This window comes from Protopterus annectens, chromosome 8.part0 (genome assembly GCF_019279795.1).
Source record: "Protopterus annectens isolate FY-2018-M chromosome 8.part0, PAN1.0, whole genome shotgun sequence".
Classification (NCBI taxonomy): domain Eukaryota; kingdom Metazoa; phylum Chordata; order Ceratodontiformes; family Protopteridae; genus Protopterus; species Protopterus annectens.
Window position 1 is genome coordinate 1,507,915,212 of NC_056741.1, and position 18,989 is coordinate 1,507,934,200.

Sequence of the window (18,989 nt, forward strand, 5' to 3'; positions counted from 1 at the left end):
TAGCCAGTGTGTTTGGCTTTCGCCACCCTTTTAGATTGGTTGACTGTGCCTCTGTAGAGTAGGTCCCAGAAGATAGCCCTTTTAAGGTTAGTTTACTGTGCTCCTGTCTAGCAGGGACACAGAAGAGATCCCAGGGGTGAACTTACGATCTCCCATCCACTTGTCAAGATTTCTCTTGAAGAGAGTCAGTGAGGGGCTCTGCCTAACATGGATTGGGATTCTGTTCCAGAGTGAGGGAAGCCTCTAGGATATGAATCTGTCCCTCCAGCATGTCCTATTTATTTCTGTGCTAAGGTTTAGGTCCCTGGAGCATGTAGCTCTAAGGGATTTGGATTTCCTGAGGTGGATCATGTCCATTAATTCTGGGTTGGACATGGCTTTATACGTCAGGCATAGATCACCTCTGAGTAGGCAGTAAGCAACTGAGTAGAGCTGGAGTTTCTTTAGCCGAACTGCATAGGGCATCTGTTTGAGTCCCTTGATCCTCTTGGTGAGGTACTTTTGGGGCCTTTCCAGTTGCTGCAGGTGTCGGGTAAGGTACATCCCAAATGGGGCATTGTATTCAATTATGGGCCTGATGAGTGATGAGTAGAGGGGCACGATGACCTCTCTTGTTCTAGATGTGAACCCTTTCATGATAAGGTGGGCTATATAGAATGTCTTTCTAACCACTCTGCCAACATGATTGTCAAAAGAGAGGTTTCTATCTACATGGGTCCCCAAATCCCTAATTACTTCTTCCGTACTTAATAGATTACCACCTATGTGGTAATTTGTGGGCACTTTGTTTTTCCCAAAGGGGATGACTATGCACTTTTTGGCATTTAGCTTAAGGCCATGGCTCTGGCACCAGTTATCAGTCTCTGTGAGACCCCTTTGGAGGATGCTTGTGTCAGCCGAAGAGTTGATTATGGCGCCCAGCTTGTAGTCATCTGCGAACTTGGTCAGCCATAGTCCTCTCGTATTAGCCTGTACCTCAGAGAAGTGTATACCAAACAAGAGAGGTCCCAGGAATGAGCCTTGTGGGATGCCACTTGTAACTTGGCCATGTGGACTACCTTCCCTTCATCTATGGCCTTGATAACTGTTTCAAAGATGTCAACCAGGTTCAAGAGGCAAGATCTGCCCTGAACAAAGCCGAATTGGGTAGGATCCAGTGTCTGGAGGCTACCAATGTCCTTGTTTATGAGTTCCATGATGATACGCTCCATAGCTTTGCAGACCAGACTAGTCAGGCTTATAGGTCAATAGTTTCCTGGGTCCATTGTGGCACCACCTTTGTGGAGCAGGACCACTGTTGCTGTACGCCATTCCTTGGGTACATATCCTGTAGTAAGGCTGAGATTAAACAGTGACTTTATGTGAGGGTTTAGTTCTTCTTGGAGCTCATGTAAGACGCAGCCCAGGACACTGGCTGGTCCCATTGATGCTGTGTTTTTTGCTTTGGAGAGGGCAGCTCTCATCTGTGCATTTGTGATGTCAGGGAGGCTACATTCTGTTGGGATAGACATTTGGTCTTTTGGGGGGGGGGGTTTGCACTGAACCTGTCTGCCAGGATGTTGGCAATGTCTGTGGGATCAGTGTATTTTTTGTCATTTTGTACTAACTCAGAGCATATCTGGGAGTTGCCCCCCAGATTCCTGACATAACTAAAGAAGGCCTTGTGATTATCTTTAGTGTCTTGTGCAATTTTTCTTTCGAAGCTGGCCTTAGATAATTTTATGAGGGATTGTAGTTTCTTGCTAGTACTGATCAGAGATGCCTTCCCTTTTTGGGATTTTGCTCTATCATGTAGTAGTTTCCTCCTTCTGTTGTATAGCTTATTTATGGCTGGGGTACACCAGACTGGTCTCCTGCCTTTGGAGGAGTGAATCCTGGTTTTATTTGGGATAGCATGATCCATGCATTCCTGTAGGTGTCCATAGAATGCATTTGTAAAGGATTCTGCTGTTTGGGCAGTATTTTCCAATGGCCCAGTGGCTTTGAAGGATTCCACCTCGGTTTTGAGAAGTGTGAAATTTGCTTTTGAGAAATTTTTCACCGTGATTTCCTTGGCTGGGGGTGGGGATGGGATATGGATGTCCAGTGAGACTAATTTATGGTCTGATCTTACCAATGATGGACATACCTTTGGTGTGGAACATAGAGTCCCCATGTTGGTGATGACCAGGTCCAATATGTTATCTCCTCTAGTGGGAGTGGTGACCAGTTGTTCCATAGCATTTGAGTTTATAAATTCTAGAAACCATTGGGCAAGGGTGTTGGGAATTGAGTACTTTTCCCAGTCGATGTTTGGGTAGTTGAAGTCACCCAATATTATTGTGTTTGGAGAGACCTTCATATTCTCCATTGTTCTTATGAAGGCCGAGTGGGGTTCCTGAGGTTGGGAGGGTGGTCTGTAGCAGGCTACAAACTGAAAGGCAGTTTTGCCCACTTTTAATTGTATATGGATGGTCTCCGATGCTTCGTGCAGTGCCACTAACCTGGAGGTATGGGTATCTTTGATGAATATGGATACTCCCCCTCATTTTGTGATTTGGTCCGAGTTTTGGGGCTGAAAAGCATGGTATGAGGTATAACCTGGTAGTGCTGGGGTGCTCTCTGGAGCCTTGAACCAGGTCTCTGTCACTGCACAGATATCGATATTCTCCATACTGAGGAGAGCCTCGAGTGAGTGCATCTTGAGGTTTAGACTTCTGGAGTTGAGCAGCATTACCCTTAGTTTTTTTTTTTCTTATGTTGTCTATGGAGGTGGGTTTGTCTTTTGAGCCTTGCCTAAAAAAGGCACTATGCAGGTGGCAAGAGCCTTAGCCAGTATTCGAAAGCCCAGGGGTGACAGGTGCAAGCCGTCCCTAATGAAGCAATGTGGCTTGTCGAGCATGTCATCCCAGGCTGACAGACACTGAATCCCCTTAGAATGACACCAATACTTTAGCCAGTTGTTAAAATTGATCATTTTGTCTTTATACTGTGGCATCATTCTTGGTGAGGGCAAGATGCTACTCAAGGTCAGGGTCATAACGGTCCAGGCTACATGATCAGAGAGCTCCTCTATGTCTCTTTTCATGTAGTCCAGGGAGGTACGTCTCAGGTCATTCACACCAGCATGGACAATAACAGAGTCATATTTGTACTTGCTTTGGAGTGACCTGAGTGCTTGTGTTATGTGGCAGATCCTAGCACCTGACAGGCAGCTTACAGTGACCTTCTCCTTGTTCAGTTTGGTGAGTGGGACGTCAGTGTGTTTGACAACAGAGTCCCATATTACAAGTGTATTAGGTGTGTTGTTTAGCCTTAAGAGCTGTGGCTGTGTGGCACACTGACTTTATGAAATATGTGATATGTGGGTATTGTTGTGGGGTAGTGGTTGCTTAGATGTCTGCTTTGGAGGTCTCTGCTGCTTTGGCAGATTTTTATTTAGAGCCTCCGAGTATGTTTTTGTGTGTTTAAGTGTTTGGTTTGCTGACGTGATAGGTCTATGTGAGACTGGAATAGTGGTGCATGTGGTTTCCTTCTCCTCCTGACTGACTGTGCCAGTGCTGGGTTGAGAGAGCTCAGCCTCCAGTTTGGCTATATAGTTGCATCTCTCACATATATTTGAGTTTGATGGGAGGAGGAGAGGGTGGTCTGTGTACATAAGGCAGTTGTAATATTGCCTCAAGATACCCAGATTTACCAGCTGGACTGGAGAGTAAACCCAAAACTGACTATTGGACATGCCAGAAAAGTATAAGGAATAGTTTTTTGACTGATCAGAAAAGCCAAGTACTTATAAGCAGTATAAGAGGGTGTAGTGCTTTAGTTAGTTAGTGTTTACTTATAAGATTACTTATAAGATCAAGTGCAGGGCTTTAGATTGAAAATAGAGTGCTTACTTTGAGATTTAGAACAGTTCTAAGGGAAAAAGTGAAGAGCAGACCTTGTGGAGCCGGGAATACTTTAAACCCGTTGATGCAACGCTGCCAATGCTGCGCTATGCACAAAATCACGCAAAAGTGGGTTTCAAGGCAGGGAACTTGAAAGAGCTTGGAATCAGCCCAAAACGTTTCTAGGCAGTAACCACTCCTACAGGGACAGGCAGGCTGTTCAGTGTTAATCACTGCCACTGATGAACACAGAGACTTCCCTTTAGCCCAGACAAGCACTGGCCTCCAAGAAACTTACAAACAGTTCAGAACAGCAAATCTGTCACTGAACTTTTTTAAATTTCAGAAAGTTACAGAACAATAATCCCAATGGAAAAACAGCATTCAAAAAACACAAACGAAAACTCAATAAAAAAAACGCTGTACTCCTAAGTGTCATGAGACGCCAAGCCTGGTCTAAAAAGAACTCCAAGCGAGTATAAAAACTGAATTTAATATACAAAAATAATGAATTGTACAACACAACGAGAAGAGTTAAGCGCTTTCACTCGCAAAATATGAGCTTCATCAGAACTGTTACAAACAGGAAATAGATTCATTTTAAAAAACTTTTTAGCACCAAAACGCTACCTTGTAACAAAAGTTCTTAAAGGTGTACAGACAATAAAATACAATAAAGACATTATATCCTAAACACGTTATGTCTGTCTAAAAATATTTTTAGTAAATAATTAATAATAAGTAATAAATAATATTTGAATAAATAAATATGAAATAATAATATAATAATATCAACTATGTACTAATAAAATTAAAATTTTTAGTATATTTAATATATTTAATAACATATATATATATATATATATATATATATATATATATATATATATATATATACATAAAAATTAGATGCACCATCTATATAAATGTCTATGTAAATAATAATGCAGGTTTTATAGTAATAAAATCATTTAATCCTGGTGGATTAGAAGCGTCAGTATAAAACTGCCACCATATTTCCTTGTATGACAATAATCCTTTGTAATCGCCCCCTCTCGGTGCACATGACAAATTTACCAAAATTGCAAATTTGAATGTATGTGTATTTCCATATTGTTTTATATGCTTGTATAGGGCATTCTTTCCGTCACAAGTCTTGATACTATAATAATGCGCATATATTCGTTTATGCAGTTTCCGTTCTGTTTTACCAATATAGAATCCAGAACATGCTGTGCATTTTGCTAAATAAATAACCCATCTGGTGTTACAATTTCCACTAACAAATGTTATTTTAGATTTATGTATGTTGTCTAAAATAATATGGCTTTCTTCATATATAGCAAAACACTGTTTGCATTTGCCACATTTTGTGTTTTTTTTGTTATTAGCAAAATGTCTGGGTATATTACCTCTCTCTATATAATTTTTCAAATTCCGACCCATTTTGTATACAAATATTGGTTGTGATCCCAAAATTTTTTCCATTTCTTGGTCCACCATAATAATTTTCCAGTTATTAATCTATTATTTATGTGGCTTTTTGTGTTTGCTGCCCAGCTTTCTACGTTGGGAAAACCGACAGAAAGTTTAGGGAAAGAGTATACCAACACTGTTATGCAATAAAAAATGGGAAAACTGAAAATGCATTAGCGAAACATGTAGAAAACTACCCAGGTCACAATTTTGTTTTTATGGGAATTGATTGTATTCCAAACTCAATTAGAGGTGGGCCAACTTCTCTATTATTAGAGATACGTGAGCTGGAATGGCAATTAAAGGTGGATGCCTTTAACTTCCCAGGATTGAATGAGAGTTGTAATATTGCCCCTGTTCTAAAGTATAGAGCCTATTTAAGATAATTTCGTTGCTTAAGCCCCGCTTAATGGCTTCAAACTTTGGGTATACACTTAAAAATATGTAAGCACATACATAGTTTATGCTTCACTTATGCCATAACAGTGTGAGTGTTTAAATCATATGGTAGTGTACTTTTAGTAGTCTAAGAAGAATGTTTCCTAATTTAGCAAATTTGTGGTAATAAAAAAACCCTTAGGCATTTAATGTATTTTCTTAGGTACATTCTTTTATTTTATGGCAGCAACAGTTATACTACCTGTTAGTGTATTTTATCTTATTTTACATTTTATTCTTGTTTGATCCTTGAAGGGGATTGTGTTATTTTAATAGACATTTCTTTTTTAAAAAAATGTTTGATTATAATGAACAGGAAGTGATGTATTTAATTGTTTTTTAATTGATATTCATTTGATTGTAAGTATTTAAGTAAGGACCAAAAGGCTTGGGGCTTTTTGGTTCCTGTACCTCTGAAGAAGCTACTCAATTGTAGTGGCGAAAACGCTTCTTTTATTGTTTCCAATAAACTTGCGTTAAGGTCTGTGTGGCTTGGTGGATTCGTCAGCACTCTTTTTTGTGTGCTTCTCAAGTTTGTTGTTGCTGTTCCTGTTTATAAGTCTTGATACTATAATAATGCGCATATATTCGTTTATGCAGTTTCCGTTCTGTTTTACCAATATAGAATCCAGAACATGCTGTGCATTTTGCTAAATAAATAACCCATCTGGTGTTACAATTTCCACTAACAAATGTTATTTTAGATTTATGTATGTTGTCTAAAATAATATGGCTTTCTTCATATATAGCAAAACACTGTTTGCATTTGCCACATTTTGTGGTTTTTTTGTTATTAGCAAAATGTCTGGGTATATTACCTCTCTCTATATAATTTTTCAAATTCCGACCCATTTTGTATACAAATATTGGTTGTGATCCCAAAATTTTTTCCATTTCTTGGTCCACCATAATAATTTTCCAGTTACTATTAATAATTTGCTTAATTTTCCCTGTATATGGGCCATATTCTAAAACACACGCTCTTCCATAGTTAGTACTGATGGTAGTAGTGTCTAATGTATAATTAACTGACCTGTTAATGTCATTTTTTTGTCCCAATAGAGGTATATATTTTGTCCCCCATCCATTAATGATATTTTTACTAATATGATTAAGCATATTAATGTTGTAACCCCTATCTCTGAAAAGATTAATAATAAATCCAACTTCTTCTAACATCTCAGCATGTGTAGAGGTCATCCTAATGGCCCGAATAATCTGACCTCTGAATATGTTAGTAAATAATTTTCTAGGGTGGCAGCTAGAAAATTCTAAATAGCTTTTAGAAAAAGTGTGTTTCCTATACAGCCTCGATTTAAAACTGTTGTCACCCTTAGAAATTAAGGTGTCCAAGTATGGTAGACCTTCCTTATTAAAAGTATAAGTAAATTTCAAGAAGGAACTACTTGAGTTCAAGAAATCAATAAACTGTGTTAACATGTCTATATTACCGTCCCATAGTATATAGATATTGTCCAAATATCGCAAATAGTATTTAACATATTTAAAATATTCACTGTCAAATATTTTGGACTCCTCCCAATCAAGCATGACGAGATTAGCATATATTGGGGCACAAGCTGCTCCCATAGCAACACCGTTCATTTGTCGAAAGAATTCTCCCTCATATTCAATAAAATTGTTGTCCAATACAATGGACATAAGTTCTATAATTAAACAAACATGATCCCATTCATAGCCCCCATATATACTGACGCTTCTAATCCACCAGGATTAAATGATTTTATTACTATAAAACCTGCATTATTATTTACATAGACATTTTAATAGATGGTGCATCTAATTTTTATGTATATATATATATATATATATATATATATATATATATATGTTTATTACATGTTTATGGTATTTATAAGTTATTAAATATATTAAATATACTAAAAATTTTAATTTTATTAGTACATAGTTGATATTATTATATTATTATTTCATATTTATTTATTCAAATATTATTTATTACTTATTATTAATTATTTACTAAAAAAAATTTTAGATGGACATAACGTGTTTAGGATATAATGTTTTTAATGTATTTTATTGTTTGTACACCTTTAAGAACTTTTGTTACAAGGTAGCGTTTTGGCGCTAAAAAGTTTTTTAAAATGAATCTATTTTCTGTTTGTAACAGTTCTGATGAAGCTCGTATTTTGCGAGTGAAAGCGCTTAACTCTTCTCGTTGTGTTGTACAATTCATTATTTTCGTATATTAAATTCAGTTTTTATACTCGCTTGGAGTTCTTTATAGACCAGGCTTGGCATCTCATGACACTTAGGAGTACAGCGTTTTTTTATTGAAATTTCAGAAAGTGGGAAAAAAGCAAGATTTTTTTTTTTGTTTTAGTTTAAAGGTAGCAGAGATGCACAAGTATCAAACTAGTCAGGACAGTGCAATAAATGACCCCACACTTGAGTGCTAGGCCAGAGTCAGGTAAAATGCAGTTTTAAGAAAAAAGCGATTTTAACTTGTGCAACACAGGAAATGCAGTAAACAGGTTCTAGATGTGTTCTAACTACTGTTTCTAATACAGATATCAACTTTAGGAAGCCGAAAAATGCTGAAAAGTAGGTGGCAAAGCAGAAATTTTAAACAAAAAATTAGAAGAAAATACTTATAATCTCAAAAGTGGCTCCTTTCTTCTCTCAGCGTTTTCTCCCCTTGGTAGGTGCTTCAGCAACAACTATCAACTATTTTTGTAATTTGCTTGAACAACTCTTGAACCAGATCATTTTATGTTATGATGTTTTCTGAGAGATCGACTCACCATTATCACCCCCTTTTTTCCCATTTTCTATTTGGGGTTGGGGTGTTGTGTCTTTTCCATCACTATCTCTCTCTGTTCAGTGCCACTCTCCTAACTTCTTTGACACTCATGCCTGACTGTTGCAGGTCTTCTATCATACAATCCATCCACATCTTTGCTGGATGCCCTCATTTCCTATTACCTTTTTCCTGTCTGTCTCAAATCATCTTCATCAGATTGTCTTCTGCTTTCCTGCACATGTGCCTGAGCCACCAGAATCTGTTCTTTTTGACCTTTTCTACAATTGGAGCTACTATGGCTTCTGCACTGGTTTCCTCGTCTGTCCCACAGTGTACATCCTATCACCTCCGTCACCTCTAGCTTCCTCAGATGCTCTACCTTTACTGCCCAGGTTTCTGTACCATATAGTAGTACTGGTCAAACCGCAATTTTGTACACTTTATTCTTCAGCTTCTTTAGTATTCTTCTGTCATACACTACCACCGAGGATACATTCCAGTTGGCTGCAGCTCCTCTGATTCTAGCTTTGACTTGCCCAGTCAGACTTCCCTTTTCCTCAACCAACCTTCCCAGACACTTGAAGCTCTTAATCTGTTCCACAATTTTCCCTTCTAGCTCAATGTTTAGCTTCTCCCGATTTCCCCATTTTCTGCCATTATAACTGTCTTATCTGTACTCACTGTCATTCCATGTGCCTTCAGTTTTGCATTCCATTACATTCCTCTACCGTTTGCTGAAGTTCTTACTCGCAGTCTCCCTGTAATGCCCCATTGTCTCCATATATCATCTTTGTTGCTGTGGCCCCTCTGACCTGTTTGCTAATTAAAACTATCACCAGTATGGACAGCAGTGAGCTCAGACTGAACCCCAAAGAACATCCACTCCAACTGGGAACCCCAATGTAACATGGAACACTGTACTTGAGTCATTGGATCCTTGTACGTGGCTTGCACTAATTCTACCAATGTTTCTGGGACTATGAACCACCACAGGACTACCCAAATCATATTTCTTGGGACCTTGTCATATGTTTTCAACAACTCTGTGAATGCCCAGTTGGACCCCTTCATCATTTCTAGCATCTTGTCTAGTATTTGTCTTACTGCACCTGTTCAGTTGTGCTGCATCCTGTTCTGAATCTGAAATGCTCATTTCCCATCTAACTTTATTCGACTGTGCCCATTCGATTATCATTCACCCTCTCCAAAACGTTTGTGCTTTGTGCAGTGTGACAGGGGTTTGATACCTCTATACTGCCCACAGTGGTGAATGGTCCCACTGTTCTTGAACACTGTCACTAATATGCTTATTCTCCAGTCATCTGGGATACACCTTTCTTTCTGTACTGTTATGAGTACCCTCAAGAGCCATTTCTCCCCTATATCACCCAATATTTTGATCATATCTGCTGTAACCTCATTTGAGCCTGCTGCTTTCCCCTCAAGTCATTTTCCTTAATGCTGTTCTTACTTCTTCTAGGGTGGGCTCATCCTCTTCTTTCACCGTAGGCTGTGTCTGGGGCAGTACAGCTTCTGAGGGGTTTTCTTCATTCAGAAGCTGCTGGAAGTACTATTTCATCTGCCTTTGATCCATCAAGAGATCAACTCTGGGTTAAAAAAGTAGAAAACAAGTCCACATATTCTTCAGTTGAGCATAATATGGTACTATTGCCCACCCTGGAACCTCTGGGTGTTCAGAATGACCACCTATGGGGCATTGTAATCCATCTGTTGAATTCCATAGGTGGCCATGGATCCGAGTTGCAAGCTTGCCATGTGTGGGCCAGCAATATTCAGAGCAAGGTACATGTAAATGTCTGGTCCATGCAAGTGCCTGTAGTATTAATGTGGCATGTAGTGCCACAGGTGATGGTCCACACTACATATCCATACTAAAAACAGAGGCATTTTTCCATTTTACCATCTTATTAATTCCCAATACAAAGGCAGCATAGCTGCAGAGTGCACTGATAGAAAAGGCGTGGTCTCTCTCAAGCTGCACTAGTCAAGATAATAAGGGTGCTGAGATGTTCCCATGATGCATCCTCAAAAGGAGTCTGACTGAAGTGCAATAACAGTGTCATAAGGGATCTTCCAGTTGTGCTGTCAGACAGTGATGCAGCCCATGAACTGCTACAGTGGCATGACCCCCATGTTCAATGTGTTCCCATGGAGTCTGAGTGTCTGACCAGAAAGAACATGCCATCTCAGTCAGCTACTACTAGTTGTTTGCAGAAAGATATCTGCATGGTAGCCATGCTGAAAGATCCTTTTGTGAACTGCTGTAGACTATGCAGTGCCATAAAAGACATGTTATGTTTTGTGGTGCCTGACATCTAGGATAAGAGCAGCAGGCTTGATGCTGATAGCACCATTAGCAGGTGCTAAAAACTGTGTGATTTAACTAGTGGCTGCCATCTGTGACATAAGCCACCTAGCATGTGGCACATTTCCCTGTTACCCAGCACAGATATATCTTAGGATGTAAATGATCAATTTTATGGCAAGTAAAGGTCAGATGATGTTTAGTCCTGATGCAAAATGAGGTGTTGTGAACACTGTGGCAGTTAATCTGCTTGTCCTGTGACCACAATATGATAAATCAGCTTATTTCATATTATTCTCCTGTATATCCACACCACACCTGCCAGCATGAAGAAACCTAACATCCGTGAATGCGAGATGCCCTGTAGGTGTTGGTGTGGTTCATATCATGGCTACTTTTGGAACCAGTAAAACTAGGTGGGTCATGACATCTAATTGGTGTATGACCATGGCTGTATCTTGATTGTGTCCTGGCACATGTGGACATGGCAATGGATGTGCAACTTGATATCTTTATAATAGGTTTTGTGTGGTGATGTAAAATAAAAAAATAAATAAATAAATAAACATTGTGTACATGTCAGTTATTATTCACCACAGACTGCAATTTCCGACCTATAGCCATTCTCTCTCCAATCTCTTAAATTTTTGAAAAATGCATCCACCTCCAACTCATGCCTTTCCTCACCAATAATCAACTGTTCACCCCTACACAACATGGTTTCCGTTCTGGCCACAGTACAATAACCACTATTCTCTCTTACCTAGACATAGTAAACCACGCCCGTGACTCTGGAGAAATTGTATCCACAGTCCTTCTTGATCTCTCCAAGGCATTTGACACCGTCTCCCATTCCCACCTCCTGAAACACCTTTCTAACCTTAACCTCTCTCAAAATACCCTAACCTGCTTCAGTAGCTATCTCTCTGACAGATCTCAGGCAGTGAAGTGGCAAACTGGCACTTCAGCGTTCCTTTCCACCCCAACTGAGGTACACCAAGGATCCATACTTGGTCCAATGCTCTTTAATATATTCATTAATGATTTTCATGCAGCCATTCCAAACACTAAGACAGTACAATACACAGATGACTCAGCTCTAGTCTGCTGTGCTTCTAACCTCCCAGAGCTCCAAACAAAAACTCAAATCACCGTCTCAACTACTGACAACTGGATGTATCAAAACCACCTCTCTCTAAATGCCAACAAATCTAAGATCCTACTTTTCTCTCCCTCTAAATCCATCACTCTCAACAAAAACTCTTTCAGAATTATCAGCCTCCTCCATAGAAGTTGTTCCCTCTGCTAAATGTCTTGCGGTTACCATTGATGAACACCTAAAATTCGATACTCATATTCAGCTAAATATTAAAAAACACGTCAGAAACTTGGCATGTGGTACAGAAACTCCCACTTTCTCTCTCCTTCTACAAGACCAACACTTGCCACTACCTACTTAGTACCATCACCTTTGTACAGTGCTCCTCTTCTAACTAACCTATCCTCCTCTATCTCTCCCAAACTGGAAATCTGTTACAACAAAATCTCTCAATTCACCACTAAATCCAAATACTCGTCCCACCACTGTACATCTCTCCACCAGCTAAATTGGCTAGAACGTCCCATCTACCTTAACTACCTCCAACTCACTACAGCCCAGGAACTAATTTTTAAACCCACTAGATGGCCAGCTCTAACTAACATCTTACCATTATACACCCCTCACAGAACTCTAAGATCTGCCCACCAAAATTTACTTTCTGTATACAAATCAAACCTTCCCGCTGGTCAACTTCACCTATCATTTTCACTAGTAAAAAAATGGAATTCCTACCTCCCTCTCTTACAACTTCAGAAAACTCTGAAAACTTCAAAACTCAGCTCCATTTCCACCTCACCCAAAACTGGAAATGCAATTGCACTCAACCCACCTAGCCTGCAAATGTCCCTACTACAAGCTAATCTACTCCATACTGATTACCTAATCCATTAGCCTCACTCTGAATATAACATAATGTAACATCTGTATCTTAAATGTATATATTGTAAATGGGTTACTAACTGTCCTCTCTTTCCCCTATCTGGGGGTGATTCTCTCTACTAGCAACTCATAATGTTTGATGCTATTTACTAAAAACATCCACACCTCACATCCTATTTGGTAATGTATGCACCACACCTTTTCTAGTTCTTAACTGTCTGTCTCAATTTTATACTCACCCCCTCAATGCAAATTGTATTTACAAATGTCAGTCTATAACTACATTCAAATGAATAACTACATCTAAATGCATTACAATTGCTATGTATAACCTTGCACATCACTGCAACTAATCCTATGTACAACTTGTCCCTATTCTAGTATATATGTTTGTATGTAATGCATGTTCCACTATTTTTTGATTGTACCCTACTAAGTTTTACTTTGTAATATTACTTTTTTGCCTATTGTTACTGTGTATTATGGAGATTTTCTCCCTAGGCCTCCACTGAAAACTGGCTCCTTGAGCCCAGTGGACCTCCCCGGTCATCAAACTGGAAATAAATAAATAAAACCATGTCATGGTGAAACCCTTGTAAGTATTACTTAAAAATGCCCTATTGTAGCACATGGATGCATAACAATGTGTTGGGTAATACTGTGCTAACTATGCTTTTGATGGTGCTTTTGGCTCACCTTATTTTCTCTGCTTTTGCCATCAAACTCTTTGATGGTGGTCTTTGGTTTCTGTGTCTGTATGGTGTTGCTCGGGAGGTGCTATTGGCTAGCTTAAGTGGCATCCACATTTTGCAGTGATGACATTTCTACAGCTTGGCGCAAACTCTAAATGCTTCAGCAGACTTCTGTTGTGTGCACAACAGGGCAATATTGATAGGGCCTAACATGTAAATATGGATGTGAGGAGCCCAAAAACATTTCTCTAGTATGGGTCAGCTTTGGATGCAGACTGCATTATGTCAGTTATTGGCTGCTGCTGTTGTGTTCTAGACTGAGGCTATCATCTGTGTCTGCAGGGGTATTCTGAATTACCTGCTGAGGACATATGACAGAACATGGGTATTCTGCCTTTACATATATTGGTGGTGTTTCATATCATTACCATTGTATATGTTTTGTACTTACTTGTGTGATGTGTGCTGCTTCCTTTGGCAGCAGTATAACATCTGCAATTGCAGATGTAGTTTCTAGGATGGCTTCCACCCTTAATAGTAGCATTTTGCCTTCAGTATGTCAAAACATTCTGGCATGCTTTGGCAATTGCTGCTTCCTTACACTGATGCTGCGTCCAGCTGCCAGACTGGAGGGTTGTTTGCATTGCACCGCTAGTTGTACCTGCATACTGCTTTGCTGGATTTGCATGAGGTATTCTGTGCTATTGCTGGCTTCATGAGGTGAGTTTTACCAAATGGTGACTGAGATTTAATATGTATTCACATCTTCTGCTCATTGTACCCAAAATGTAACTTTTGTTCTGAATCCAGACCATTTTTGGTGATGCAGGTCAGATATCACAAAACATCTGTTTAACTACCTAGTTAATTTGTATGTTTCTTTTCTGTTTTTGTTGTACCATTTGTATTTTGTATTTAAATTAATAAATGCAGTGCATTTAATCCCCTTCATCTTTGGCCCTGTCAGTATTTACTTTTTATAGTACTGTTTCAATTTTTTTCACCAGGATGGTTTCTGCTCTGCAGCCAACTAATAATAATTACAGCAAACTTCTTGTTCTAATTCAAATACTGATTACTTATTGTTTAAAACTTATTCAAACTGTTTTTGGCTTAAGGTGACTTCAGCTCCTTTTTGATCATCTGTTTGTATTTTTATTATTCTGTAATACTTAATTTGAACCTTTATACGCGCGGTGGTGGTGCTGCGGTAGCGTTGTCGCCTCACAGTAAGACGCTGTCCGGTTCGATTCTCAGCTAGAGCATCTTCCACGTGGAGACATGCGTGAAACGGCATACCTTCATTGAAGGTTGTGCATCAGGGCTGGTAACTCGGCACTTAAAAATCAACTACCAATAATTAGTGGACTGGAGTTCGGCTGTGGCGACCCCTAACCGGGAAAAACCGAAAGACACAACAACTTAATTTGAACCTTTCTTCTGTTCTGTGTATTTTCTGGATATTTGCTTGGTTATGTGCTTCTGTTGCTTTTGCTTTGCTGATTATGTTTTTTAAATGAAAGGTTGTGACCTTAAAACTGTCTCAAACTCTCTGAACCAATTAAATATTAAATTCTCTGCCTTTGGTCCGGGTCATGACTAACTGGGGTCCCTGGACCACTTTACTTAAATGGTTTGCAAGTGAATGAATGAATGAATGAATGAAGCAAATAAATATTTTTTTCAGCCTGACATGTTCTGACTGATCTATAATTTTTAATATTGCACACCCAGATGGTTGGGATGGGATACACTCACTATCCATTAATCAGCTTTGTGTCAGCTCTCTGTCAACAATTTCTAAAATCTACAAACCGCAGGCAGGTTATGACAGCTCTTCAGAGGAGCTATTTTGTACAGAATTGTGCCAGAGCTCAGGTGTGGATTGTTAGCTTATTAGTTATGAGTCATCTTACAGATTTAGTTACAAAACAATGCTTGCTGTATTAAAGTTAGAAATGAGTAACCGCCTGTCATTTGTTGCATTATGCAATGTGTAGTACTAATTAACTGATAGTTAGTGGCTTAAGTGAAATTTTTGACTAAAATATTATTCCATGAGGTCAGAGGAGTATGCATTCCACGGAACTAGAAATCATTATGTTCCTCAGCAGAACAGTCACATGACCAGATGTAGATCAGTGACAGTACCGTAAGGCTGCAGGCAGGCTGAGACCTTGGGGTCACAAAGATGGTAATGAGGTCAAAGATTTAGAGTCAGTGACAGATTTGGAGCCTGGGTATATACATTATGCAGGACAAGAGCAATGGAAGGATGATGTGCTCCATACAGAGAAGATGGGTTAACCTAGGATCAGTAACAATAGGGTCTTGACTTGCAGGTAGCAAGTATCCATCTCTTGACAAACATGAGGAAATGTGATTTTTATGGAAAGGGGTAGGAGAGGCTTGAATTTTTTTTATAAGATGGGTGGAATAGTGTGTCAACAGACATCATATAAAGGGCTTGAGACAACCTGATGAAAGGGGATACGTAGGTGGAGTAGATCTGTCATCAGCCTCCTTCCATTAGTATTTCTGTATGATTTTTTTAGATACTGTTCCTTATCGATGCCAGATAAAATAAAGTATAAACAAAGACATCACTGCTTCAGCACAAACGATGATGAGTAGAAATCAACTAGTTATGTCTTTAAAGATATGTCTGTCAAATTAAAAAAAGGTCTTAATTAGATGCAGTCAATTTACTACTGAACACTCATTTAGTTCTCTGCTCTTATAACATTCCTAGTCATGTAATTTCACCATGAAGAAATAAAGACAATAATTTTATGCAATCCTAAAACAGAAATGTGGTGTCAACTGACAAGTTCACACATTAGGCCTGCTGTCCTCACCAGGGGTGTAGCAAGCAAATTTTGTTTTGTACTCACAAGCTCTTAGTGCTACCCCTCCTTGGACACATCACTGAAAAATGGGCACATTTCTCAATATGCTGCCCACCAAGCACTTCATAAATGTAAGTAACATTTTCAGCTGTTCCCCCTAAAACTATTAAACATATTGTTTTTAGATGAGCAATATTGCATCTGTTGTGAAAGGCATTCATTTAAACAGTTGTATACATAATATGACCTGAAGAAGCCATAGTGATATGATGCTCAGAAAAAAATGTAAATAGTAGAGTATGAAGAGTATGCCTGGCTACACCCTTGTTCCTTACTAAGTGATATTCTGCAGACACTTGTTAACTGTTAACCTAGCTAGAATTCCCACTTTTGTAACACCAGTGCATTCTTCAGCTCATCCACTCATGTTGATTCCATGTCTTCATGAAGAGTAGCTTATGTGTCTACAACTGTTTCTATGAAAAAGAATATTCCTTACAGCACACGGACCTATCCTCACACTTCTAGAGTCATTTCTTTTGCTACATTTATGATACTGATCCCCTAGGTTTAAAAAATATCCAACATGGCATAGGACACACACTGACTGAATGCTGTGGCATTTAGCACCAGTCTGCCTTAGAATTTTTTTGTGTTGATTTGAAAACTTGAGTTAGTATAAACACGTGATATGGGATAGTGAAGAGAAGAAATACCTCACATGCAGGTGACAGGGGTGACTTTGGCAAGGTATTTGTCACAGGTCTTCCACATTATGAAACACAGGAGAGTGATACTTTTCCTGCCTGTGATGTCTTCCACCAAACCAAGACAGACCTGTTCAAACCTAGCTGCCCATCACCTCCATCATATCTCTCTGTGGCTGGCTACACAGGACTAAATGAAAGTCATGCAGATTAATGCACTACCATTATGGAGTGTACTTAAAGGGACAGTTTGTGCTGGGTTAGTGTTTGTGGTATGGTGGTGCATACATATAATGAGAAAAAGAATTTTGGACAGGTGTGTAGGCCACCAGAAAGTAATAGGAAGTGGTCTTGTCTTATGGAAGATGTGGTAAAGTTATAAAGCATTTAGGAGAATATGGCCACCTGTACTGTGATTTTGACAATTTTACTTTTAATGCTGATATCCAGTGTTATGATTTATTGGCCCAGGGTCTATCATATGGATACCATATCATATGGATACTGCAACAACACTTAAAGTGTTTCATACGCAAATTGAATTTTAAGCTGCTTTTTCAAGATGTGAACATAGTCAAAGATCCATTAAGGTTATCCAATACTTTTAATCTACCCATCAACCCAGTTTTACAGTGTTATGAAAGAATCTGGGAGGTGGATATTCAGAGTTTGGAACAATCTAATAGACATAAGAAGTTTATGGTTCAGTAAAAGCTATCCCAACAGGACATTTCCAAATTGGAAGCAATTAAGAGTAACAGGAATATACAGATTATGCAGCCAGACAAGGGTGGGGGATCTGGTGTTTATGAATGTCTCACACTATCATAAGAAAACGACTATGCTATTCTCCCCTGACACATATGAGAGAGGAACTCAGAATGAATATAATATCACCTATGGAAGAATAAGAAGTTATTTGAATGATCTGTTTATTGAACAGTCAATAATTGATGAGCATAATTACTTGAATGTACCTTATCCAAGAATTCTAACTATGTTTTGGAATGTAAAGACCAACCACCCATGTGGCCCACGCACTCTGTAACCTAGCTTTTGCACATCAAACTCAATGATTTTGTGACCCAAAAAAGTCATGTCTGCCGAGACTCCTGGTAATTTTTGAAGAAAATTAATATTTTATCCTTCAGAAATTCCTGTCATTCCACATGATCTTGGGATGGAATGGCTTTGTGAATATTTTACTGAGAATGGTTTAACACAAGACTTGGTGAAAATCTATGAGACACTTCTAGAACTCATTCTGAAGAACAATTTCATTAGGATTGAGGATGATCTTTATTTTACAAAAAAATTGTTTCGCTATGGGTGCCACATGTGGGGGTTATTTACAAACATCATCATGATTCAATGACCAAAAAAAATTTGTTTAACTGTGAGTTTTTCCAGTTTTCTGCCTTTTACACCCTTTACCTTGATGATATTTTTATTCTTTAGGAGGGTAGAAGTGATGATATACCTCAGCTTTAGATCACATGAATCAAACTACAGAATTTCTCAAGTTTACTTTTATCAGTAGCCAGATGCACATTTCATATCTTGATATCCATTAGAGATGATTGTCATAATCAAAGGTTTACCTCTAAAATATTTAGGAAGGAGCCTTTTATTCCAGTAGCTTTTTGCTCTTTGACAGCATCCATCCGATGATCCAAAAGAGAGCAGCGTCAATTGCCAATTTTTTTGAATGGCCAGAAAGATCACCCTCTGTGGTGTTCAAATGAGGTAGGAATTTTAAATCAATTCTTGAATCTAAGATCCATGGCAGGCCTGAAGGTGCTGTCATGAGAAAGTGTGTTTTTTTTTTGCAATTACTGCAAGTTTATTTTAGTCTGTGAAGAACTCTGT